Source organism: Manis pentadactyla, chromosome 11, assembly GCF_030020395.1.
Source record: "Manis pentadactyla isolate mManPen7 chromosome 11, mManPen7.hap1, whole genome shotgun sequence".
Classification (NCBI taxonomy): Eukaryota; Metazoa; Chordata; class Mammalia; order Pholidota; family Manidae; genus Manis; species Manis pentadactyla.
Window position 1 is genome coordinate 118,749,570 of NC_080029.1, and position 27,388 is coordinate 118,776,957.

The 27,388-nt window shown below is 48.1% G+C and overlaps 1 protein-coding gene across 2 annotated transcripts in view; it reads left to right on the forward strand.

The window, feature by feature from the left end:
* The window catches only part of THSD4 (thrombospondin type 1 domain containing 4), a 538,324-nt gene that overhangs the window by 55,328 nt on the left and 455,608 nt on the right, over nucleotides 1–27,388 (forward strand). The window lies entirely within an intron of this gene.

Consider the following 27,388-nt stretch of genomic DNA (forward strand, 5'->3'; position numbering starts at 1 on the left):
CCATCCTGCCTGCCGGTCTCCCATGTCCCACACATTTAACTAGTAAATTACAATTTTCCACACGTGACAGGGTGAGGCGAATGGATGTTCTGCTGTCTTTGGTTTCCTCTGAGCAGAAGCCTCTAGCTGAGAATTGACATGAGCTTGCTGTTTTAACATCAGCTAACATAATTATTTTAGCATGGTTTTGGGCAAGAAAGAACCAGCCACATACATTTACAGGAGCTGGCTGTGCAGTTACAACAGGTATGACGCTTCAGGAGGCTATCCGAGAGTGACTCGCCGTGGGGTGTGTATCTGTGCTCCCCATGCATCATCTTAGTAACCTTGCTTGACTGTAGTCAGAGCAGAGCAGGGTTCCTCTTGTGTTCAACGCTCTTCAACTGTCTTGTGTCTGCTTCTCTTTTCTTTGTGGCTTTTTTCTCTCTTTCCACTAAAACCATTTATTAAATGCCCCAAACATGGCCAGACCCTAAGGGAGGTGCTCTCATTTCATGGTCACAACACTCCAACCCCAGGAGATCAGAGCATGCCCATTTTACAGAGGAAGAAAATAAGCTCAAGTGACTAGCTGTGTGTGTTGTTGAACATGTTCCCAGGACGATTATCACTAGGCAGGTCTCTGTGAACAGTTGGATTATTTCCAGAGATGCTGTTGAGGAAGTCAAACATCAGACAGAAAGCACTGCCAGGTTAGCGGTACCCAAGCCTGAGAGTGTATCACCATCATTCAGGGCTCTCGCCCAGAGATTCTGTGTAAGTGGGTCCTGGTGAGCTTAGGAATCTGTGTGTGTGTCAAAGTTCCCAGGAGTACTGGTTCTCTGACTACGTCCATCAGTGTGTCCTGGAGGGCTTGGTAAAACACAGATGTGGGCCCCATCCTCAGTTTCTGATTCAGGAGGTTTGGGGCGGGGCCTGAGAATTTGCATTTCAGGTGGTGGTGATGCAGCTGGTCTGGGGGCGCACCCTGAGGACCGGTGCCCTGGCGATCACGGGTGCTTATCCAGGCCAAGCGCCGCTGGACTGGGGGCCTTGAGGGCTCTGGCTGATGCTCAGATTGTGCCAGGCTGTTCTGTGATGGGATTAGAGAAGGGAGACCCAGCCTGCCCTCCTGACAACCGGCCGGCCCCCCTCCTCTCAGCCTGGGAGGACCACTGTGCTCTTTCTATCTGAGCCCTGACATGGGCTCCGTGTCCCTCTGGTCCCTCTGCAGCCTGCCAACCCCAGTCAAATGGAGTGGTTGGCTCACAAGCTAAACAAATTTTTTGTTTGCTAAACTATATAGACTAGTGCACTCCCCAAATCAATAATTTAAAAAGTCTGTTTGTTTGTGGAAATTATGTCCAATATGTTCATTAGACAGAACCCCCTGGAGGGTGGTTAACCCTGGCTCCTTGGTAGAATCACCTTGGAAATTAAAAAAAAAACCCAAACTATTGATGCTGGGCCCCTCCTGACGCAGCTGGATGGGTGTGTCTGGACGTGGGTCGTGGTGGCTTTGTGAGCATCGCTGGTGGTTCTCACGTGCAGTCAGGGCTGAGAACCACGGGCCAGAGGCATCAGTGCCCTGCAGACACCTAAATAATCTGATGCCGGGTGAAGCCTGATGGCTGCCTGCAGATTCCCCTTGCTGGGCGCCGACACCCTCATTGTCTTGAAGGATTCCTGACAAAAGGCAGAAATGGGTGACAGCCACTGTCCCAGAATAGTCGGAAGGAAACTGCGTTTCCAGAGCAGAGCCGAAGGAACTGAGCCCCGGCAGCAGCAGGTTTCACCTCTCCTCACTTTACTGTATCTTTTGTGAATTTGGAAAGCACAGAGTCCCACAGAGAGGAAACATTTTTATGCAGTTTCCCTAGATCTCAGCCCCACAGCTTTCTCTCCCTACTCAGTGCCAGGCTGCTGTCTCCATCTTCACCCACACCCACTCTCCCCCTCATGCTTCACTAGAGTTTTCCTTTCCTGAAGTCTCCTGTGGCCTCCTGGGTGGCACTGCTCACTCTCTTTGCTTTCACTGAATCATCCAGCCGTTTGCCACCTTCTCCACTCCTGGCATCCTTGCTTTTCCGTCTCCCCTCTGTTCCTTCTCTGTTTCCTTTACTAAGTCGTTTGCCTTCTCCTGCCCCTGAAATGGGAGTATTTCCCCAAGGCCGCCATCATTGTCCCTTGGCACTTTTCTGCACACCTTCTTTCCCTTGGGACTTCTTCCCCAGATCCAAGGCACTGGCCTGACATATACTCTGAGTCCCAGCCTCCCAACACGGTCTATACAGCAGACTTTCTCTGTGCCTACCAAAACGGCCCTGTCTCCAGGATTCCCTCTTTTTATTCCAGGCACCACCCTCTCTTCTGATTTCCCAGGCGTGGGATTCCAGCTGCATGAACTCCACTGTCCATAAACAACTGCATCTGGTCCACGTTTCCTTCCTGGTGCTTCTCACCGTGGCCATTCTTGCCTGTGCCTCTGCTACCTTGTGCTGGCTTACTGCCATATGCCAGCGAGCCACCCACTTTGTGGTCTCACTCCCCTCCTGTCACACACTGCTGTCCGAGTCCTACTTCCAGTATGCTTTTGCTCCTCTCCTGGCTGCAGACATCTGTGGAATGCTTGCTGTGTGCCAGGTCCAGTGCTAAGCACAGTACATCTCTTATCCCATTTCAACCTGATGGCGACCTTCTGAATCAGCCGACACTCATCAGCCCTCTTTTCCCTGTGGGGAGACAGGCTGGGAGATGGTTAGGAAGCTGTCCAAGGGTCCTGACCACTGACAGGTGGTCACACTCCCTCTGGGCCTCACTCGTAAGCTCTATACTCCACTGTCTCTTCCTTTGTTTCCAGTCCCAGAGGCTGCCGTGTGCATGCAGAGTGTAGACAAGAAGCCTCTCTAGGTCTGCCATGGTCCACCACTGCCATCTTGCCTTCTTTTATCCTTCCATGTACGCATCAGCTCCCTGTGAACCGGTTTATTCCTGCGGCTCTTTCCCTTGTCTACATCTGTGCCCTAATCATTGATGACGTCCAACGCCCTGGGGCAACGCCACTCCTCGAACTTCGCCTCCTTGACCTCTCCAAAACTTCTGAGTTTCAAAAGTCCTTTTTTTTTTTTTTTTTTTGTAATTGCCTGTGTTTTAACTTCTTTTTGTTGATTTTAATGTGAAACTGTTGTGGACCCCTTTTCAGGAATTTCTTTCAGCAGTGTTCTCCCAGATGGGTTACCAGCCCTTGAGGAGAGGTGCTGTGGCAGGCTCAGCCGTCTCCTGTAGTTCCCAGCACACTTCCAGGTGTGCAGTGGCCCCAGGTCCACATTGATTGTTCTGACTTCTGCCCTCATCTGTGTCAGCCACCTGAGCTGGACAATGTGCATAAGGCTGTGAGGTGCCATCCGGCTCTAGGAGCTGCACCCCTAGGGCGTCCTGACCCCCCACCGGTGCTCTGCATGGCCGCAATCGCTTGTTAGATTAGTTTTCCATCCTTCACAGGAATTATTTTTCTTACACTTCTGTTTTTTAAAGTTTGAGTAAAAAGGAGACTTGGCCTTACACCAGGGAGATTTGGGAGAGAAATGGGCAGTGGGACCTCCCCAGCCAAACCTGGCTGCAAACGGCGGACTGCACAGGGTACCAGTGACTTCCAGTGGAAAGGGTGGGACTCCTGGGGGACACGCCCCCGTCCTGCTGTTGGTCAGAGGCTGCGATCTGAGTATCAGCACAACGCCCTGCGTCTGGCGTGGACTGGGCTTCCGAGGTCAGGAAGGCTCACCTCTGCTTCACGTCTGCCTCACGCTGAGCGGCTCGGGCTGGTGGTCGGGCTGGCAGCTCATGACGTGCGTCACACAGAACTATGTGAATGACTCACAAGCACTTACACAGAATGAGGTTGGCCATACCGACGCCCGTAGCCCAGGCTGGGACAGAGGGAGATGGACATCCAGGTACGGTTGGTGCAATTCTAATGCTCTGTCGCTGTTCGGATTTCTAACTCCTTGTCCCGTCTGTCTGTGGTTCTAGGCCGGGGTCACAGAAGCATGGTTACCCTAAGGAAGAACTCCCAAGGTTGGTAGGAACACTGAAGTACTGTGACAGTACATAGGAAGAACATATGAAGCACATACGAGGTGCATGCGAAGGACGTGTGAAGTCTGTGTCTTGTTTCTTTCTTCCCTTTAACAGACAATTCAACAGTGATACCCACGTCTCTTTCTCAAAGATCAGGTTACTTTTCTCACCACCAAGTAGCAGTTACCCCCATTGGCTTAGCCCCAGCCAGCTACCAGCTGCAAGTGGGCCCGCCCTCAGCCTCAGCACTGAGAGCAGAGTGGAAAGTTCTGGAAACTGCTCCTTCATACTCTGTGCTCCAGGGATGAATTTAGCCCTGAGGGCAGTGGAAGGGGACATTTTCCCTGTGGTCTCATTCCAGATGGCCTGTTGTCCTTCTGGGCCTGGCTTCTGTTTGTCACTCACTTCCTCACTGCAACCAAGTCTTGGCCTTCAATGTTGGCCCTGTTTGGAGCGACCCCCACAAACCCACTTAGATCCTGCGGTCCAGGGCTGCACCTGCTTTTGGCGCCCTTTAAGTGCCTCAAACAACATCATACCTCTGCCCTCTGGACACCAGCACCCCTGTTCTTCTGTGACACCCACTTCAAGGGGCTCACGCTTGAGCTGCTGGATCAGGGGGTGCACTGCAGTGGCTTTGCTGTAGAGGCATGAAAACTGGATAGTTATATAACCTTGTGGCCTGTCACATGTGGAATCCCAACTAGGGAACCTGCTCGGGGGAGAGCTGGACGCTGCCAGAGGAGGGGGACAGGAAGGAAGCCCAGCCTGGAATGCAGGAGCCCAAGGGGGGGCTGGGGCCATGTCTGTGCTCGACGGCAAGGGATGTGCCCTTCACACTCTCCCTGGGCACTGACTTCTTCATTCAGTAGATGTTCATTGATCACTTTTACGTGCAAGTTGTTGTGTTAAACTGTTGTAAAAGATGTAAAAGCAATCACGTTTGTGAATGTACCTAACAGTAGGCGGTCTGTTGGAGAGTCTAAGAAATGTTTAAAATCTTCAGGTATGTATATGCAGATAAAATTTTCTGCTCCAAAAGATAAAAAGGCAGGTGAGTATTATTGAGTTTGGTGAAAGGCCACCTCTCTGCTGGGATCCAGAGTGTTGGGAAGGCAGAGCAGAGTCGGTGAGAGTTCAGTAGATGGAGGCAGGTAGGGAGGACATTCACCTGGGCAACTGGAGTGTGTATAGGGCGGATAGGGAAGGGGAGGCACTGGTGGCAGAACCAGCTAATGATAATAGTATAATAATAATAATAATATTTAACAATTTTTAAGCCTCCTCTAGGTGCTAGATACTGTGCACATATGATTTCTGTCTTACTCAACAGCTTTGCCAAGTAAGTACACTTAACCAGTGAGGACGCCAAGACTTACCTGTGTTGAATAGCCCCCCCAGAGTCATAGAGTTTGTAAATGGCAGAAGCAACATTTGATCAGGACTGTTTTCTTCCAAAGTCCAGGCTAAAGCAGGTGGAGATTTTTTTTTTTTTGGTGTCATTAATATACAATTACATGAGCAATATTATAGTTACTAGACTCCCCTCATCATCAAGTCCCCACCACATCCCCCATTACAGTCACTGTCCATCAGCGTAGTAAGATGCTATAGAATCACTACCTGTCTTCTCTGTGCTATACTGCCTTCCCCGTGCCCCCCCCACATTATGTGTGCTAATCATAATGCCCGTTTTCCCCCCTTATCCCTCCTTCCCACCCACCCTCCCCAGTCCCTTTCCCTTTGGTAACTGTTAGTCCATTCTTGGGTTCTGTGAGTCTGCTGCTGTTTTGTTCCTTCAGTTTTTTCTTTGTTCTTATACTCCACAGATGAGTAAAATCATTTGGTATTTGTCTTTCTTCACCTGGCTTATTCACTGAGCATAATACCCTCTAGCTCCATCCATGTTGTTGCAAGTGGTAGGATTTGTTTTCTTCTTATGGCTGAATAATATTCCATTGTGTATATGCACCACATCTTCTTTATCCATTCATCTACTGATGGACGCTTAGGTTGCTTCCATTTCTTGGCTATTGTAAATAGTGCTGCGATAAACATAGGGGTGCATCTGCCTTTTTCAAACTGGGCTCCTGCATTCTTAGGGTAAATTCCTAGAAGTGGAATTCCTGGGTCAAATGGTATTTCTAGTTTGACTTTTTTAGGAACCTCCATACTGCTTTCCACAATGGTTGAACTAATTTACATTCCCACCAACAGTGTACGAGGGTTCCCGTTTCTCCACATCCACACCAACATTTGTTGTTGTTTGTCTTTGGATGGTGGCCATCCTAAGTGGTGTGAGGTGATATCTCACTGTGGTTTTAATTTGCATTTCTCTGATGATTAGTGATGTGGAGCATCTTTTCTTGTGCCTGTTGGCCATCTGAATTTCTTATTTGGAGAAGTGCCTGTTCAGATCCTGTGCCCATTTTTTAATCGGGTTGTTTGCTTTTTTTGTTGAGGTGCATGAACTCTTTATATATTTTAGATATCAACCCCTTATCAGATATGTAATTTATGAATAGATTCTCCCATACTGTAGGATGCCTTTTTGTTCTACTGATGATTTTCTTTGCCATACAGAAGCTTTTCAGTTTGATATAGTCCCACTTGTTCATTTTTGCTTTTGTTTCCCTTGCCCAGGGAGATATGTTCATGAAGAAGTTGCTCATGTTTATGTCCAAGAGAGTTTTGCCTATGTTTTCTTCTAAGAGTTTTATGGTTTCATGACTTACTTTCAGGTCTTTGATCCATTTCGAGTTTACTTTTGTGTATGGAGTTAGGCAGTAATCCAGTTTCATTCTCTTGCATGTAGCTGCCCAGTTTTGCCAACACCAGCTGTTGAAGAGGCTGTCATTTCCCCATTGTATATCCATGGAGGTGGGGGTTTTTATTACGAATTTCAGATTCAAATTAGGGGAGTTATAATCAGATTGAAAGGAGGAGGTCAGACGGCAGAAATGATTGGAAAAATCAAGAAGACTTGATAACTGAGCAGGTTTAAAGGGTAGAGAAAACTCAGAAGGAAAAGTATTGACTCTGTTTTGTGTCCTTGGAGATACAGTGCAGCCACCTGACCCCAAGTGTTGTGAGGAGGAGGTGATCTGGAGGGGGTGAAGTGAGAGGGTATTGAGATGAGTGTCAGAAATGTGGTCATCAAAATAGTGCCAGACGTGCCAGGTAGCCCCTGTCCATCATATTCTGACTCACATTCTACACAAGCTATGAGAGTGGATGAGCAGAACATGGAAAAGAGGGAGCATTTTAGGTCAGGGTGCAATTCCGGAGGACAGCGTGAGGGAAGGCAGCAGAAGTTGCTGTCGGAGGAGCAAGGAGAGGAGTAGGAATAGTGTGACAGTGAGATGGTGTGCGTCGCGGAAACCAGTGCAGGAGTTCATGCCAAGTGAATTGTCAAGAAGCCGTACATGTCAGAGTCGTCAACACGTCAGGTTAGCGCTCCTGAATGAATGTGGGAGGGCTCAGCCCAACTCACCCTACACTCATGAGGTAGCTTCGTATGTTTGGCCTTGTACTTGGTCAGGGGATAAAGACAAGTCCCTGCAAGTGACAGGAAACCTGGAAACAGACCTGAGTCAAATGTGGCTCTTCCACTCAGACCTCCCACTCAGACTGTTACTCTCTGAGCCTCCGTGTCCTTCTCTGTAGGATGGGCACGCTAATGCCTGCCCTGGGGAAGGCGTTGCTGCTGAGAATTCTTCTGGGAGTCAGAACCGATGCATGTACAACACTCACACAGTCCTTGGAGCTTAATGGTGCGTGCTGGATTTCGCTTGGATTCATAGTAACAAACGAGAGAATGAAGGGTTTCTGAGGGTCTTCCTGCCACACTCGGGAAGCCTGCCTTCCTTGGGAGTGGCATCCTCTCTTCAGCGGTTTGGGCCGTTCAATCACGCCTGATTTCTGCTGCTTGTGTGCCTTTTCAGTACTCGAAAGGATCTCCTATTTCTAGAACTTCCTGTCCTTTAGTGTGTTTTTTGGCCCAGATGTTCCGACAGAGCTCCCTTTCATTTTTCTTCCCTACATTCGGACAGAGCCCAGAGCCCCCTTCCTTTGGCTGGCGGTGTTCTCACTCGCCACACGGCAGGAAAACATGCGGATGCACCGCGGGCTGTGTGGACCGGCCTTTTGTCCTCTGGGGCCCGAGCTTGCTGCACACCTGCCCCTGTCTGCCCCCCGCACAGCCTCGCTGGGAGCAGGGAGGTGGAGAGGTGTTAGGGAACTCGGCCTCGTGTGTGTTTGGCACTCTTGGGCGATTGGGATATTGAGGTGGCGTAGGCAGGGGGTTGATGCCATGAAGATAAGGGCTCCGGAGGATGTGTGTGCCTTCGAAGCTGGAGGATGTGATGGGGAAAGAGATCAAAGCAGGGATAGGAGAGGCTAACAAGGTGTGGCGCACGAGGCTGGCACAGGAAGGCTCTGCTGCGCCAGTCCTGCCTCCTGCACCTGGCTCCTCCCAGTGGGCGGCTTGGCCCCATTTCTCGGAGCTCAGTCTTCCCTGGGCCTATATGTGAAAGACCAAGCTTCTTGCATGTCAGGCTGGGAAGGCCTTTGGGGGTCACCCACCTCTCCTCTCCCTCTCGCCTCCCCACAGTGGGGCTGTCTCTGTTTCCCCAAGTGGTTGAAGAGTGTAAATCACAGGTGCCTCAGTGTCGCAAGTGTGGCTTGGTCCTGGAGGGCGCGGTGGCCCAGAAGGAAGCTCACCTCCAGGGTGAGGAGCCTGCTGACCTTGCAAAGTCTACCTCTTCTCCCGGCCAGGTGTCCCTGGCACCCACGAAGGCCAACTGAGATGTGTGGGCTCTAGGCAGAGTTGACTCTGTCGGCCATGGACGTGGGGCACCCCCCTGCATGTAGGGGCATCCCCTCACATGGATGACCCAGGGGCCTCTGAATAAAACTGCACAAACCCCATCATGGAAGGGCCCTGCCCCGAGCATTTAATGAGTCAGAGCAGCATTCCTTTTCATCCCAAGAGACCAATTCCAGCCTGGGTATCATCTCAATTTAACCTCAGTAGTATCAAGTTTAATCAACTGGCATAAGAAGTTCCCCTATTAATAGATTCACTGGAAAGCCCCTGGTTTGTCATTTTCATGTGTGACCTTGTTTGAAATCAGCCCCTATCAACATCTAGCAGCCATCCGCCAGAACCGGACTGGCCTGCCCTGGGTCTGCACAGGTGCCGGCAGGCAGGGCCGGGGCTACAACTTGGGGCTCTCGCGTGGACATACCCACGCTCCCATTCCCTGTGACCTTTCCTTTTTTGGACCCTTGGTCCCTCTCATTTTGTGCCCTGTGCCCTTCCTCCTCTCAGTTATAATGCTGACGCTCTGGGAACTGGATTCTTTTGCTTTTCACATGCCAGAAATGGGACTCTGCAGAGAAGACGGCTGAGAGGTGTCAGGGACGTCCGTGGCTTGTGCTAGAGCAGGGTTTCTCACCCTCAGCACCAGATAACCAGGGCCAGATAACTGGGCGGAGTGGGGGGGATGACTCAGGTGCATTGTAGCGTGTTAGCAGCCCCCATTGCCTCTACCTGCTAGATACCAGGACAACCTCCAGCCCTCAGCCTCAACAACCAAATGTGTCTCCAGGTGTTATCTAATGAACTCTGGGGGAAAACTGCCCCCAGCTGGGAACCATAGCTCTAGAAGCAAATTAGTAGGTATTTCAGAGGTCTCTGGAACCTTCGCCACATTTCTCCTTCAGTCACAGTTGGGGATCCATACTGCCCATCTGGTAGGGGTGATGGAGGGCATTGCCCAGAGCTCCCTCTGCATCCCTGGGCTCAGCGCGCTTCATTCCTATGGCTCTTCTTTCACGGAGAAACCCCATTGCTCCTCACGCTGGTCTGTTGCTTGATGAGTCCCTGTTGTCCCAGACAGGCTGATCTGCGGCCTCTCAGACCCTGCATGCGAGGTTGCTGGCAGGAGGGGTGGTGGATAGAACGTGAGAAATCCTGGGCTGGTGTCTGGCTCTGCCACTCCTTGGCTGACTTGCAGCACCGCATGTCTAATATCAGGGCTATGTCTTGTTGCTGTGTCGCTGAATGGTATGGCCAGAGACCTTGAAATCCTTGAATCCTGCCTGTGGGACTCCCAAGGGAGAGAAGCCAGAGAACAGCAGCAGATGGGGGACAAAGTGCGGTGTATCTTGTTATAATGCATTAGCTATGTCCCTCAGAGGTCTTGTGCTAAACGTCAAGAGATCAAAGCCATTGTTCCAAAGGAAGAAAGGGGTTAAGTATTTGAGAATTTTGTACTTGCAATAACAAAATATTTTTTCTCCATAGGAATTTAATTAATAAAGTGTTTTTAATGGCCACAAAGTATATTTTGCTGAAATGTATAGGCCATCGTCACATAAGCTATTGCCATCAATAAAGTACAAAACTGAACTATGATGTTGGAGCAGGAGGCCAGCATTAGAACTCAGCGCAGCTCCGTTCACAGCCACCACCGACAGAAGAACAGGGCGCCATGAGCCCATGCATGCTGGGGGGAGGCGGCTCACGAGGAACCTCAAGTGGAAGCATCCATGTGGTGGTTGTGCTCACTTCTAATCATTCTTGTTATATCCCATTCACGGTGTAAAGATTTATGTTGTGAGTAAAGGGCCAGAAAACACCACCCGGGTCAGTGCCCAGTGACTCCCAGTGTCTGGCGAAGCTCAAGAGTGTGGCTGAGCTTGGGCGGAGGCCTCCCTGGAGCCTCTGCTGTAACCGCAGTGACCAGCACGCTCACGAGGTTGGAAAGAGAGAGATGGAGGACCACATGGAGTGGAAGAAAGGGCCTGAAGGATGGAGGCTTTCAAAGTGGTACCTCTGCTCACCGGTAACTGTGATCCAGTCAGCACGTGGGATTCTAACCAGTTAAATTAGTGACTCTCTTATGGCCAAAATGAGAATTCTGATCTCACAGGCTAGGGGTGTGGATTCAGTGACTAGGTGTGCACTATCGTAGTCTTCTTGCCATGAAACATGCCAGGTCTCAGGCCTCTCAAGCAGCTCGAAAATCCAATGGTGCCTCTGGTTTTCCCAAACCAGCACTGCCCCGACCGTGGCCGACTCTGCCTGCCTTCACAGCGCCTCCAGCAGCGCCCTGGGTCTCCTGTGTAATGACTGTGCACGCTGGAAATAGCTGTGGTTTTTAATGCAGTGATATTTCCTCTTTGGGGACTCTAGCCCCTGGTCTAGGTTCAGCAACTGCTAGCACGGTCCCGAGACATGGTTCTTGTTTCGTCCTCGTCTAAGGGAGAGAGAGTTTGTGTTTGCACAAGGCTGTTAATGGGCCGCAGCTCTGAGAGGGATTCTTGGCTCAGAGTCAGGGTGACTTCAGATGGTTGGGGAAGCCTCTGAGTTCTGTAGTGAGGAGCCCCGTCCCCGCCATACACGTGACCCGCATCAACATGGGCAGATAGGTGTCCCTGTTCACCTGAGCAATAGGTGAACACCAGGGCCGGGTGCCCCTGGACTGCTCCGCGCCCTGTTTGAGCCAGGTGACCTTCCTGGTGAACATCTGGGCAGAAGTTTCAGATCAAGGCAGAGGTGGTTAAGCAGGGCTGTTGTTCATCTTTCTGGAAGTAGTGGGGGGAGCTCCCAGTTTGGCCGCCACTGGTGGTCTAGACTATAGAGTTCTCAAGATGGAAAAAATTTCCAGAGATTTTTTTCTTTCAGACAAGACCACACACCTGTGCCATCTCAGAAGACAAATCTGTTCTACTCTGAACTGCTCTGGGAAAGAGGCTCTGCAGCCGCCCTTGGAAACAGTTTGTTTTGAGTGCCTGTGTGTTTGCCTTCTCACCCAAACCCTTTTGCTGGGATCTGTTGACCCTTCTCTCTGTTGACCACCCTTCATGGCCCGGGAGAGCATTATTTAGGGTGCTCGTCCATGGCTACTTTTCTCTCTGCTAAGTCATTTCAACTCCAGCTCTTTTGGGTGGCAGCCAATACAGTCTGGGGCTTCCCAAATGTCTCCCTCCAGATCTCCCACCAGCAGAGGAGTGTACATACATGCACATGTGCACACCTACATACACACCCATGTACACAGCCTTTGGGGTAGTCCCAAGTGGCCTACTGCAGCCTCAGAATATCCTTGAGTTCTACTATTTTCTCTACTACATTCATGGAAATGTGACATTCTGTCCCCCAACATAACTGATTATTTTAATTGTAACACAATGCTTTCAATTCCTTATCAGGACAGAATTCACACACACATACCCTTTTATTAAACCCTTGAGGAAACTGATAGTTTGGGAGGATGCCACATATTTCTTCTGTGATGTCTGGTGCCCCTTGGAGCACCGCTAACATCTCCAGTCATAGAAGCCTGGGTAGTGGTGTCTTGACTCCTGGAGCAGGTAGATCTGAGTTTGAATTCTGACTGTATTTCATCCTAGCAGCTTAACTTTAGGCAGATTATATCAGCTTCCCAGTTTTAACAGTAGGATAATGTTTCTTACCTGGCACAGTGCATTCGTTCAACAGCCATTGAGTACCTACTATGTGCTGCACTCTGTTATATGGGGCTGTGAATAGAGGTGAATATGATATACAAGATCCTCACATAAAATGAAGCATTTCTATTCCAGATGAGAGGAACAAACAATAAACAAGTATGTAAATAGAGCATTTCAGACTATAATAATTGCTATGAGGAAAATGAAACAAGGCAATGTAACAATGACTGTGTGTGCACGCATACACATGCGAGCTCACGTGCACGCATACTCATGACCATGTGCACTTTTTAGATGGAGTGGCCAGGGAGGCCTCTTTGAGGAGATGATATGTGAATTAAGGTCTAGCTGATGAGAGGGAGCCATTTTGAAGATTAGATGAAGTAAGTTAGTAAAGTGCCTGGCATTTGGGAGGGGCTTAGTAGACATTAATTGCCTCTCTTTCTTCAAGAATCAAAGAAATGCTATTTAAGCACAAGGAGAAAGATTTTATAAATCATTAGATATGATTGGAAGGCTCTCAGAAGGGTAACCAAGGAATTTAAATAGATTTTGGGAATAATACAGTCATAAAAATTGTGTGCATCCCAGGTTATTGTGCCTCATCCAGAGATGGCTACTCAGTGCTACTCCTGAATAAGCAGAGAGCTTTCCTAACCACATTTGTACCTGCGCCCTGAGAATCAGCATCTTTTCCTTTGTTGGAGAGAACTAGTTTTCCATTCACCCATTGCCATGGCCTGCTTCTACAGAGCATGTTAATAATATCTTCATCTCCTTAATCAAATAATACCAGGTTAGATTTGTAACCTGGTAACTATATGGGAAGAACTGATGTAATTATTCTCTCCTTAAAGAGGCATTGTGTTGTGTAAGACAGGACATTTCCTAAAACATGCCAGCTCCTTTTCCAAAGTATTTTTCTTTTATCTATGCTAAACTAACCCTAAACTAATAAACGTATAGGACTTTATGGTCTACAAAGTCCTTTGATACCTACTATTGGGCCTCATAGCATTCTTGAGAACTAAGTGCCATGGGGCAGAGAAAAGAGACTGAGCTTTGGAATCAGCCCAACTGGGGGTCAAACCCTGGCTCTGAGCCTCAGTTATAATTTTTCTCTAAAATTAAAACAGTGTTTTGTAGGCTGAGGGCCCATAGCCTCCTGGAGTCTTGGGTATATTTTTAGTGCCCTGTAACTTAAATTAGTTTTTTTTTTTTTGAGTTTAGGATTTCTGTTTTGATGATAATCTTAAAATATGAATGTGTCTATTCTGGATAATCTAAATAACATCTTGTTCATGGAATACCTCCATTTTAGTGAGAAAAGATTTAGAGATTTTTGAATCCATGCAAGTGGGGAAGTTGAGATACCAGGTGGGGTACCAATGTCTGAAAACCCCATCCTGTGGAGGTCAGAACCATGTCCTCCTCCAGCTGTATCACACAGGGTCTGTCTTTTGGGATCTAGCTCACATTAGCTCCTTAGCAGTACAGTTAATGGTAAAGAGTAGTGAATATTTTTCACTAAGCAGCATTTAATATTTTTTCAGCCTTATAGATTGGCCCTTCCAAATAATGGATTGGCAGTTTAAAACAAGTTCATTTCTCAAAAAGAAAAAATAACTCAAATGATAGTCTGTTGTGTTCAAATCAAAAGAATCTAGTCAATAAGTTAGACTTTATATGTCTTGGTGTTGTCCTTCTTGGGTCCCTTGTGTTGGGAGATCTGTGGGCTTCCCTGGTCTGAGAGACTATTTCCTCCCCCAGTTTGGGGAAGTTTTCAGCAATTATTTCTTCAAATACACTTTCTATCCCTTTTTCTCTCTTCTTCTTCTTCTTCTGGTACTCCTATAATGTGATGTTGTTCCGTTTGGATTGGTCACACAGTTCTCTTAATATTCTTTCATTCCTAGAAATCCTTTTATCTCTCTGTGCCTCAGCTTCTCTGTATTCCTGTTCTCTGATTTCTATTCCATTAACGGCCTCTTGCACCTCATCCAATCTGCTCTTAAGTCCTTCCAGAGATTGTTTCATTTCTGTAATCTCCCTCCTGACTTGATCCCTTATCTCTTGCATATTTCTCTGAAGGTCCATCAGCATGGTTATTACCTTTATTTTGAATTCTTTTTCAGGAAGATTAGTTAAATCTATCTCACCAGGCCCTCTCTCAGGAGTTTTCTGGGCAATTCTGGACTGGACCAAATTCTTCTGCCTTTTCATAGCAATAGAGGTAGTTGTAGGCGGGTAGTGCATGTGTCAGCTGGAAGAACAAAGTCCCTTCCTGTTTGCTGGTCGCCTTGCCCTTCTCCACTGCCTGTGTCGGTTACTTGCCCACCTAGAGCAGCCTCCTGATTAATCCCCTGAACTGCCATGGAGCGGCTGCCATCTGGGTAGCCCAGAGCCCTGCAGGGAGTGGCAGGCATGCTGGGTGTGCTGTCCTGCAAAAACAGCACCCCTTCGCACCTTGCCCCAGCTTCCTCTGCCTGCGCCGGGCAGCTGTGTGCCAGCAGCAGCCTTTGGGTCTGGCCCAGGTGGCTGTGTGCCGGGAGGAGACTCTGGGCAGTTGCTGTGGGCGCGGCTGCTCTCCGGCTGCTCCGCTGCTGTGGGCATGCACGGCCACTCTCCGGCTACTCAGCCACTGTGACGGGGCCATGCCAGCTGCGTATCGCCATGAGGGGCTTCAGGGCTGCATTGCCACCCAGGGGGCTGGGGCACCTGAAGTTCCTCAGAATTCCCAGCCTGCTTGGCCAAGTGTGCCAGGATGCTTCTGTCCAGCTGTGAGGCCCCTGTCCCTTTAAGACTTTCAAAAAGCACTCACTTTTCTTTTGTTCCAGGGGAGCCAGCTGTGGGAACCCACTCACGGATTTTTACTTTTCCGTTTCTCTAATATCCAGTGCACCATGCAATGCGTGCCTGAGCTCCCGGTGCAGATTACTAGGACGGGTTGTTTAGCAGTCCTGGGCTTCCTCTCCCTCCCTGCTCTGACTCCTTCCTTCCCACCGGGGAGCTGGGGTGGGGGGAGCGCTCAGGTCACGCTGGGCCACGGCTTGTATCTTACCCCTTTCATGAGATGCTGAGTTCTCACAGATGTAGATGTAGCCTGGCTGTTGTACTGTATCCTCTGGTGTCTCTTTTAGGAATAGTTGTATTTGTTGTATTTTCAAAAATACATATGGTTTTGAGAGGAGATTTCCACTGCCCTACTCATGCCGCCATCTTGGCTCCTCCTCTCAATAAGTGAGACTTTAAATTCTTAAATGCATCCTACCATCACACCCAGCAATGTCTAATTTCACTAACCATTCATTACATTATATTGTTAATTTGAATTTTTTTTGGTTTTCAGTTTTGTGCTTGCCTCATTTATAAAGAAGCATAAGAAATTTATACCTGGTTTGTTTTCACAACTTGGGGTTATAGGACACATAAAAACAAATGGTAGTGAGTACAGTGAAGTGTGCCCCAAATTCTGTGGATACCCAAAGGACAGAGCAGCTGTCCTTTCCCGGGAGGCTGCGGTGTTCTGCAAAGGGGGCATGGCATTCAGTAGGTCTTGAAGAAGGAGCAGGAGTTTACCCAGTGTGGTGAAGTGGAGGGCGCGGGAGGGCTTCCGAGGCTGATAACATGGGTTGCACAGGCCCAGAGTAGTGTGAAGGCTTGGTATGGGGGAGTGGGAAGTTCAGAATAGGAAAGTGTTGGCTAGGGAGGCCATGGGGCTCGGTAGAGGCTGAGGGCTGAAGGACCTGTGGCCAGGCTGGTGGACTGGATGTTGCCCTAGAAGCACAAGGAGCTCAGGGAGGCCAATACACATGGGACCTGGATGATGTGATTTTGAAGAATGTAATTCTGGAAATAGGGGTGTGGGAGTTGGAAGGGTAGTGACTAGGTAGGAAGTCCTGAGATATTTCTGAGGTAAAACCAGCAGAATTTTGTGTCCAGTTGGAGGAGGCCAGTCAGGGATGAGAGCACTTCTGGATGAACCAGAAGATGGAGCAGGTGTTCAGGTCCCAGGTAGGTGGCATTCTGAGTGTGCAAAGCCCGTGCATCATCTGGGTGGACATGTCTAGTTGGTTATAGGGAATGTAAATCTGGTGCTTGGAGAGAGTTTGGGACTCCATTAGTAAGGGAGATGTCAATATGAGGGTCAGTGCGGATGCTACAGTATTTCTGTGTAAGGTTTGGACAAGACTGCAAGGCCAAGAACGGAACCCTGACATTTGAGGAGCAGATAAAGGAAGAGAAGTGAGAAGCTAGAATCAGGAGCTAAATAAATAGGAGAAGACAGCTGAAGTTTAGGAGAAAAACCAGGACAGTATGGTATCTTGGAGTCAAGGAGAGAGAAAGCTACAACAAGCAGGAGATAGATAGTCAGGGGATCAAATACTGAGTGCATTATCTTGAAATTAGACGAGAACTGTCACTGGATTGTCAGCCTCTTGTCATTTAGACACATGGAGAAAAGAAGACAGTAGAGTTGTGAGAGATCACCAGCCAAGTGGCTGAACAGCTTTGACATGTGCTGGTGTAGAGCAAGGAGGTGTTTGACGTTTAACAAAGCAAGTGGGCAGGAACCCGAGCAGTTGGTACATTTGTCATTCATTCATCCCTGGTGCTCATTCATCCATCCGTCAAATATTTCCTGAGGCCTGCCAGGTGACAGGCTCTGTATGAAGTGCTGTGAGAGAGAGTGGCCGGAACACAAAGATAAGTAAGACATAATCCCCGCCCTGGGGAGCCTACCGGGGAGATGGTTATGTACATAGACGCTTACAGCACCAGGTGGTAAGTGCTGTGGAGAGGGACGTGTGCAATGGCCCGGGGGCATGGGAGAGAGGCCCTTTGACCTGGGTGGGAAAGGTCACCGGAGCTCAGTAGGAGCTCACAGGCAGAGGAGAAGGCGAGAAGGGAGGGAGCATTGGAGCCGAGAGAGTAGCAGGGTGAACTCAGGAGGCGGGAAAGGGCGCATCCTGCTTCACACATGTTGTGAGCACTGGGAGAGCAGTGGTGGAACTGAAGCTGGAAAGAGGGAATGAGGCCAGGTCATGAAAGGCTTAGCACTCACGGCAAGGAATAAGTTTGGATCTCATCTTTTGGAAAGTGAGAACTCAAGAGACTGGTGAGCAAGAAAGTAATACAGTAGGGCTAGATTTCAAGGAAATCGTTTTAGAGGCACTGGTTGGCTGGAGCGGGCAAGGGAAAGACGGAGGGCAGGAATCAGGGCAGGGTCGCGTCTCAGGCCCCTGGCAGCCTCATTCCTTCAGCAGAGTATTTGTGTGTGCTCTGCTCTGCACTGGCTGCTGGCAAGGTCCAGGGCAATGCTTTTGAATTACAGGAGCCTGTTGCTTCCAGCTGCTTCCTGGGGACTGCCAGACATTAACCCAGATGCAGATCGCCAAATCACCAGGCAGGATTCTTGGCTGGAAGGTTGCTGTTCCCAAGTCAGCTCTGGGTCCAGAAGCCTGCACTCTTTATTAGGTGAATTACTCAATGTTTTGGCTGTCCTGGTTGGCTTGGGCTGCAGATAGGCAGTTGCTGTTGAGAGTATGAGGCCAAATGGACTAGCCACTGAACAAAAGAACACACACAGACATGGCACGCAGAAACATCTGCTTCTGCTTCCTGAGTAACTGTGCAGCCACACGAGGCAGATTTGGTACCCAGGCACATCATGCTCTGCGTTATTTTCTAGTTACAACCAAGGATGATTTCCACGTGGCTGGCGGTAAAAGAGTCAAGTCAGCTTCAGAAGCAGGAGTGTTTCTGATTATGCAGATCACAGCCAAATATTTACCTTATTCCATCATTCCGGCTGGGCCATCCCTTGACTGATTATCAGGGAAACATCTCCAGGCCTCCTTTGCATTGCACTTAGGGAAGATCTGTGCTTAAAGCCAGCTCTTTGCTGGCAGTGGGGAGCCCTGAGCACAACTTGTGGGACTGCCTCTCTCTGTTGTGGTACTTGAAGCAAATCGATACGTGGCAAGGAATGTAAGTGCTCTTCCAGGAAAAATCAGAGCTTGTTAGCCCTGGAAGGGCCCCCGGCCCTCATCACGTCCAACCAGCTCATTTTACTGATATGGAAACTGAGGTCCAGAGTCACAGACCAACTTGCCCCAGATCCTGAAGTGAGTAACAGCAGACTTGGGACCAGAACACAGGAGCTGGTCTGGGGCTTCCCACGAGTGTCCTCTGGCTCTTCTTTCATCTTTCCATCATTCCTTTTGCTGCTGTATTTATTTTTATTAAAAGTACATTTCAGATGGAGCTTGCTTGGCGTGAATCCCACGGTAGACACGCATTATTCCATGAAGGTTTTCCTGTCTCATGATAAACTCCGAGTTGGTCTCAATTTGAATGGCAGATGTGAAAGGAGTAGGTCAAAGAGCAGGAGGGATTCAAGGAATGGGAGGGGTTCAAATAACATGGCTAGAGCATTTTATGTTAGGGAGGTAGTGGTGTGTGATGGAGGCCCAATGCCTGGATGGTAAGCCCAGTTGAATGTGTTCCTCTCTGAGTCTAACCTGGAAGGATCCAGTGACCAGTGACCTCCAGTTTGAGGATGCATTCAAATCACTGGGGAAGCTTGCTTCAAATGCATCTCCCTGGGCCCCACCCCAGAGGTGCTTATTCACTAGGGTTGGTATAGGAGCCAGGGGTCTGCATGTCCCAGGTAGATGTGAGATGGACTGAATTGCAGGTACCCTGTAGGTCACACGTGGAGAAGCAACACCAGCCTAGCAGGAGGATGAGGGTATGTCTGTGTTGTTCTTCAGTGTTTGGGTCAGAGTATATAATCAATATGTGTGGGGATGAATATGGTGGAGTTTGATGTGCCTGAGATCATACACTGTAAGGATTCAGCAACTGGGAGGACACAGGTTTTGAGAGGGGGCATTAGGGCCTGCCAGACAGAGCTGGAATTTGCAGGGCAACCAGACTCACACCTGCTAGCTTCAGGGGCCTGCGCATCAGTGCTTTTTCCCTCCATATGGCTCATGCTTTAGCTAAGGCTTGGTGTTTCTCTCTCCATGTATCTCTACTCTAGCTCTGCCCTGGCCGCCACTCCCTGCTCCTCCTTTGGTATGGTTTCGTGTAAATGCATCCTTTGAACGGTTCCTGAAATGCACTTGTAGAACTCATTTCTACATAAATTACCGTGTAGGGGATTCTGATGCAGTGGTAAGGGCTGAGCATGTTTTGTTCCAGTCTCCCATATTTGTGAGGTTCTTACATTTGTTTTGCAGCTACTGGTGTTAACAGTAGACCGAGAACTAAACTAAGATTACGGGCCTTTGCAGTGTGTTGTGTCTGAGTCAAAACAGATGATTAAGATGTAAGGTTGAATTGGGGTTTTAGAGAAAACCATCGTGGCGGTGCTTCTTACAGATCTGGTTTGAGTTTGGAGCTTCTTTCTCCAGGTGTACCACCTCCTGATGTTCGTGCACAGGGCCCCGGGTAATAGATGCTTTAGCTGAACTGCTAGCTCTAAGTTTCCTGCTTTCGCTTACTCTCAGCTTTCCAAAACTTTGCTCTCTGGGCTCAAACTCAAAGGTGTATTTTTTTAATGTTTGCTTTCAGATGTTGACTTGGTTATGTGGCTAAAACCAAACCTACCTTTTCCAGCCTCTTCTAGAATTAGATTTTAGAATTTCAGACTTTGCATGTGACTCATTTTCTATTAAGAACAGATGGTGGGTTTAATTTTGTAGAAATAAAATTAGAAGCCGGTGAAATCTTACATGATTTCACATTAGTACCAAGACCAAATACACTGAAAACATTTAGAACTCTTAGTAGTTACAGGTCTACTGGTGATGATGAGAAATTCCCAGGGCTTTCTGTGACAGGGGCTACCATCACAATCCCCACTATCTGTTCTGAGTCTTTCTCCATTTTATCTATTTATTGTTATTTATTGAGCAAGCAAGATTGTAACCATGACTGAATTTTCTTAAATTATAAGAAAACTTACCCTGGGTCCAGCTTCAGTAACAGATTGTATGTTTTCATTTTTCCATGTCCCCTTCCAGGCTTTGTTTATATGCCTACAGAATCTTTACATTATTGCAAGCATGCCATAGTTATAAGTTTGTGTTTGGCATTTTTCACTTAATATTACATTACAAGACTATTTCCAAATTGCTTTATATTGTTCATTATTATGATAGTTCATTGAGTCATTCAAGCCCTGATTTTTTGGACTATCCTTCTATTTTGGTCATATATGATCACCCCCCTTAAAAAGATTCTGATGAAATAGAACATAGCCACAATCACTTGGATTGTTGCTTCTCCTGCTCTTCTCTAAATTCATTTGCTCTGTCCCTGTGAACTTCCTTATTCACTCAGCCCACCCTGTTTCATGGAAATGTTGGTTCTGGTTATACCGACTGTGGTAACAGTATGAATCTTCAGGCCCTGAATTCCTTTAGTTCAGAGGCTTCTGCCATATCTGGACCACCTTTGGTCATCCCAATCGTTACTTCCTCTCCTCCAAGTCCTGCACCAAAGGTAGACCTGGCTTATTTCGCATTATCTCAATTACCACACTCTGTCTGAATATTGTAGTGTTTGCAATCATTCAGATATCACTTAGGTTCTTAAGTGCAAGCAACGGAGAGTAACATATGCAATGGGGAATTTTTTGAAGCCAGCCTTGGAAGCAGGTGGGCACTGATGCACAGGTGAGAGCAACAGAAATGGTCTCAGAGCATACACGGTGGGGTAAGGACGAAGGACCCAAAGCCACTTGTGGTCTCTTGGCCACTTTACTGGAGATTGAAATCCCAGGGAGGGAGTGTCAGATTGGCCCACACTGCTTACCTTGGCGTCTGCCAGCAGGTCCCCTGAACACATTCCTACCACGCTTCACCCAGTGAGAAGGGCTGGGTTCCTAAAGGACCTAGGGAAAGAGGAATGATTGCCAGGCTGTCCTATACACACGTTTTATCAGCAGTATACACTCACACAAACATCCCTGCGTAAGTTAACCTCCATGCAAGCAATCCCAAAGTGTTGTTTGTTACAGTATCTCGCTCCAAATCCAAAATCTTTGGGGGATTCCATCCCCCCTCTAGTCCTGCCATGACCTCTTCTTTTGCTCAGCCCAAGTTGAGTTAAATAGGGATGTGACTACCTTGGTTCTCCGATTTCTCTGAAAGCTTACCTTTTTTCCTGCTCCCTGGCTCTTACACCATAGTGACTATTTAGAGAGGCGCCGTAATCTCAAGCAGTCATTTTTAAACCCCGAAGGCAATATTAGAAGGCTTGGAGGATTTTAGCCAAAATGCACATCTCCCATGACCTTAGCCTCACCCCGGGCAGGAGGGGTCATGATCCATGATAAAGAAGGGGCCTGGCATGGTCTGTGGACTTGCAAAAGCTTCCCTTATAATTCTGTCATCTTCCTACTACACCCACCCTACCCCCATCCTTCAAAGCCTCCAGAGGAATGGAGAGAATACCAGTTTGGTTCGAGGCTTGGGTCTGCTTAGACATTATAAAACTTCTGACTGGTGATGTGAGTGTTTCCAAAGAAGGGACAAACGGGTGTCTACTGTGCCTTTACTAGGTGACAAGTAGTGTGTAGATGCTTCACTTCGTTATTTCATTTCATCTACACAACACCACCTTCAGATTTGCATTATTTTGACACTAATATGTATTTTCAAAGGCTGTGATTCATCCACCAGGACACTGTACCTCAGTGACCACATGGGCAAATTGGAAATAAAAACTCTTGGACTGAATCTTGTATCAGATGTTGAGCTTGTGTTAAAGCAGTTCAGGCAGATAAAAGGATATTTTGCTTATCCTAATTGCCTCTTCTTCCTGTAATGTTCCAGTTTGTCTCTTTCCTTCTTTGGCACATCAGTGGCAGATCTTAGGTCTTTTATGGAAGGCTGAAGCCATCGCATATGAGCCCCAGTACCCACTCCTTCCTTTACAGCAGAATACCTGGAGAGCAAATACCAGCATGTGTTTATGTTCACCCTAATGCTTAAAGAGAGATAGCTATAAACAGATTCAGCATCTACATACTGTTATACTTCTTGGTATTTTTTTTTTTTTTACTAATTAATATATTATGGAGAGCATCTACATTAATATATATAAATCTACCTCATTCTAACAGATAACTTATATTCCATCATTTGATGGATTAGATTTCATTTAACCATTCATTTAATGGACATTTTGGTTGGTTCCCAGATTTCTTTTTTTCTTATAAAGAATGATACAATAAAAGTATATATATAACTTTATATACTATTTTGAGTATATCTATAGGTGGACGACTGGGCTAAAGGGTATGTGTATTTCAGGTTTTATTTATATAGGTATTGCAAAGTACTCTCTGAAGAAGTTGCCACAATTTAGACTCCCATATCAGCTGTCAAACTTTAAAATCTTCACTAACCTAATGGTATAAAATGGAATTTCATTGTCTTATTTTTGCTTGTATTTGATTACATGCCATGTTAAACAGTTTTCATATATTGCATTTACTTAGCCCAGACTGCCATAGCTAAATATTATTGACTGGGTGGCTTAAACAACAAGGATTTATTTCTTCTAGTTCTGGAGGCTGAGAAGTCCAAATTCAAGGTGCTGGCAGATTTGGTTCCCCAGTGAGGGCTTTCTTCCTGACTTGTGGATGGCTGGCTTCTTACTATGTCCTCACACGGGGGAGAGGGAGCTTTGTCTCCTTCTTATAAGGCCACTAATCCTGTTCAGAGGCCCTACCTAACTCCCAAGGGCCCACATCCACATACCTTGACACTGGGAGTCAGGGCCTCAACACATAAATTTTAAGGGAGACAAACATTCAGTCTGTAACAACTATAAACTACCCGTTCATGCCCTTCATCCCTATTTCCATTGGGTTGTCTTGTCTTTTTTCTTACAGATCTGTGAGAACTCTTGGTAAGTGAGGAAGATCAGTCATGTAGGATGCCTTGTAGAAAGAAGCGCCTCCGTTTTCTGCTTCAATCTTTACACGTCCTATTACATTAGGGAAGGAACAATGTGCTGGCAGCTTATATGGCTTTGTTTTGCCTTCACCATGATTCAGTCTTTGGTTTTGCTGCTTAGCACTAACCCAGGTCTTGTTATTACTCTTCATTTCAGGACTATTATACCTCAGAACACTTAAAAGTTGTCCCTTCTTGCCTCACAGAAGACTCCTCGACTATCAGAAAAAACAGAAGGATGGAGGGTGGTTCAGAGGACTGGGGAGGAGTTGGGGGCGGCTGGGCGGCTCAGCCATCCAAAGCCCTTCCTCCCTTTTTTTCTTTGACTTGTTTCTTCTTCCTTTCTCTTTCCCTGCATTTACTCCCTTCCTTCCTTTTGTTTTTCTCTCTTTCCTTCTGTTTCTGGCTGTGTACTATAAAAATACATGTCTGGAGCTTGTGGTTGGCTTCCCACCATGGGACAGAGATGGAATTTCAAGTCATTCACCATAATTCAGCTATAAATTAGAGAATTGTTATGAAATAGAATAGGATGGAATGCAGTTTCGTGTTTTCTTCCCCCCGGGAATCCTGCCCAATTTGGCAATAGGGAAGCTAAATTAGGGGTGGGATTAGTTCTAGGAAGTGGATTTTTAGTATAACTGCATGTCTAATCCACATGCAAATATCACAGACAGTGCCTTAGTATCTGTGTTAATGAGAAATCGGGACGTGGTGGATAACTGAAATCCCCAGCTGTGTCAGAAACATACTTCTGCTTTGTTTATCTCAGTTATCCTTCTACTGGAACTATCAACGTGGATTTATTTCTACTCATTTTACCCTTCTGTCTTCCACCAATAAAACAGGCAAGGAAGCAACATGTTGCAGAGAGAAAAAAAAGAACCCTAGAGGAGGAATTAGGAGACCTCAGTTTCAGTCCTATCTGTGCCTTCACTAGCCTGAGACCATGGGCAAGTCAAACAGCTTCTCAGAGCCCCTGTTACTTTCCTGTAAAAGGGACAAAGTGACACCCACCTCCCAGGGGAGCTGAAGGGCCCTGTGAAGTGTAGCCTGGAGTTAGAGCTGCCTTTGCATATAGCCCATCCCTATACGCATGGCCTGTTTGCAGTGCCCGGCACAGAGAAGGTGCTCAGCGAATGCCTGTCCGCTTTGCTTTCTCATCCTGGAAGTACCAAGACACTGCATCAATGTCCCGGGGCTGTTGTAACAAATCACCACAAACTCAATGGCTTAAAGTAACAGAAATGTATCCCCCCACAATTCTGGAAGGTAGAAGTTAAAAATCAAGGTGCTGCCAGAGCCATGCTCCTTCCAGGAACGAGGGGAGAATCCTCCTTGCTTCTTTCAGCCTTCGCGCAGGCTCCCAGCACCCCTGCTTGTGGCTGTGTCACTCCAGTCTCTGCCTCAGGGGTCACATGGCCTTCTCCGGGTCTTGCAAGGTCACTTGGCATTGGATTTAGGGCCCACCTGGAAGATCCAGGATGATCTCATCTCAAGATCCTTAATTACATCTCCAATGACCCTTTTTCCAATTACAGCCATATTCGCGAGTCCCAGGGGTTAGGACGTAGACGTATCTTTCGGGGAGGGCCACTATTCAAGCACTACACACACTTTAGGGATTACTTTATGCATCAAGACTGTGCCCTCATTAGGCACATTTTTTCCAACCACTGGTGAATCCCACCATCAGTTTCATATTAATAAATCAAGGGGTGTACAGGAGGAGAAGAAAGAACAAAAGCTTGTTTTTGTTTGTTTTGTTTTGTATTTATAACCAGGCAAAAAGCCTTCTCTCCTGGGTCCCCACTTTAGTCCTGATGAGCTGACGGTATTCGCTGGTTGTGCGCCCATCCCCCACCTCCTCGCTGCTCATGTACTGGCCATAAGGAAGTGCAGCCCTCCTGCCACCGAACCTTCTGTCTTGCCCTTGCTCTGACCCCATCTCCCGCTGGCTCCACCCCACATCACCTCTGACCTCCTTGGCTCTCTGAACATGGCTCCCATAGGCTGGCTGGCTGACATCCAACTGTGGGCTTAGCCCTCTGGTTAGAGGTTTGTTTGTTCCCTGGGTTTCCTCGGCTCTCCCACTCATCCTGCCTCCGCTACTCCCTGAAACTTCTGGAAGCCCACTTCAGCTATAAAGGTCATCCAGAGACCACTCTGTGCCCTGGAATGGCACAGTTGAACAGAACCGAACAGCGGCAAGAAGGTGGTCGCAGTTAAGCCCCACAGCTTCAGAATGACTGATCACCTTAGGGCGAGGACTCTGCCCAGGAGCCGGTCCCTTTTAGGGACCGCAGTGCTGCCCAGGGCAGTGGCTGACACAGAGCGCTTCCTTCAGGCCCAGCAGCTGGGTTCCCTCACCAAGTCCTCACCGCCACCCTCTAAGGTGATCTCAGCTCCATCTCTCATTTCCACGTAGTATGAAGGAGTTCAGCCTTCTTGGGTTTGTGCCACCAAGAAGACGACGACCCCTGGAGCTTCTCACTGCGCAGGGGCACTAGAGAAAGAGCAAAACTGAGAAAGGTCTCTGGGCTCTTGGGCCCAGCAATGCTGCCGTAAACCAAGACCGAAAAACGATTTAAAAAGCCAAGGTAATCTGGAGGCATTTTTACACTTCAGTTGGAAGCCCGAGGTTCACGGAAGAATCGCACAGGTAGGAAGGATGTTCCAGGAGAAGGATCTAGAAGAGCAAGAGCAGCTGTCCGCTGGGCAGGGAGCCGGGAGCGCCGCAGCTGCAGGTGTCGGGGGCTGGGTAGACTTGAGTCCGAACCCCGCTGTGGCGATGTCCCGGGTCCCAGACAACCGCGGCAGGTCCCAGGTCCGTTGAGAGACCTCATCCCTGCAAAGTGAGAACGGTAGTGACCAGGGCCGCCTGAGGACTGGAGATCACACGAGATACCCGGCACTGCCCGTGTGCCTGGAATTACAGCTATTACCATGATTCTTCCTCCGAGGCCGCCTTAACCCACCCCCGTCCCCACCCCACACAGCCAGGACAGCAGGGACCCGCCGTGGTCTCCCCCACCCTTATACTAACTGCATAGAGTTCTGCTGCTGGGCCCTGGCCACCTGTGTGGAGCTGGGGTGCTTCTCCCCCCCAGTGTAGCGTGTCTGCATAATGAACAGTGAACACAGGCTTAGCACCCTGCCTTGCATAGCAGGTTTCTGTGACATGACCAGTTAAGTGAGTAGGAATAGAGAATCACCCTCTGGATAGAACTCTAGAACTTTTTGACACTTTCCACCTCTTCTAATTCACCAGGGAAGCAAGAAAAACTATTATTGTGGTTACTAACAAATACGTTTTTAGTGCCATGCTCCCCGCTATGCACATGGCTGACCCCACTTACATCTTACATCCCCATGAGGAAGTGCCATCCTTCTCCAGGACACAGTGAGGCTCAGAGAGGTTCAGGAACTTCCCAGTCACACTGCTGGAAGTGGTGGCAGGGATGTGACCCGAGGCGTCTGGCTCTAGAGCAGGGCCTCTAGACTGTGGTGTCCCATGGCCTATCCCGCATGGAGGCCTGGGACGCGTGGTCTCCGCAGCAGTTAAAGGGAAGCCCAGTCGCTCCGGCCTGAATCCTGAGGCTCTAAACCGGAGGGTAAAGAGGTGAGGGCACCGTGCTGAGCTCTCTAAGGCCAAGGCACCCAAACGAAGGACTGCATTTTGACTTTTGTGGGCCCGAGGCACTTTTGCCTTTATGTCTGTTCCTCCGTTTAAAAAAATAAAATTATATTTATGAGTGCTTTGGTATAAACACAAATATAACTCAAGCTGGACTATATTCATTTTGTTCTAAGACCCCGTGACCCTGTGCCTACTAACGCCTAACGGAGAAGGCTTTCACGTTATCCAACGCCTT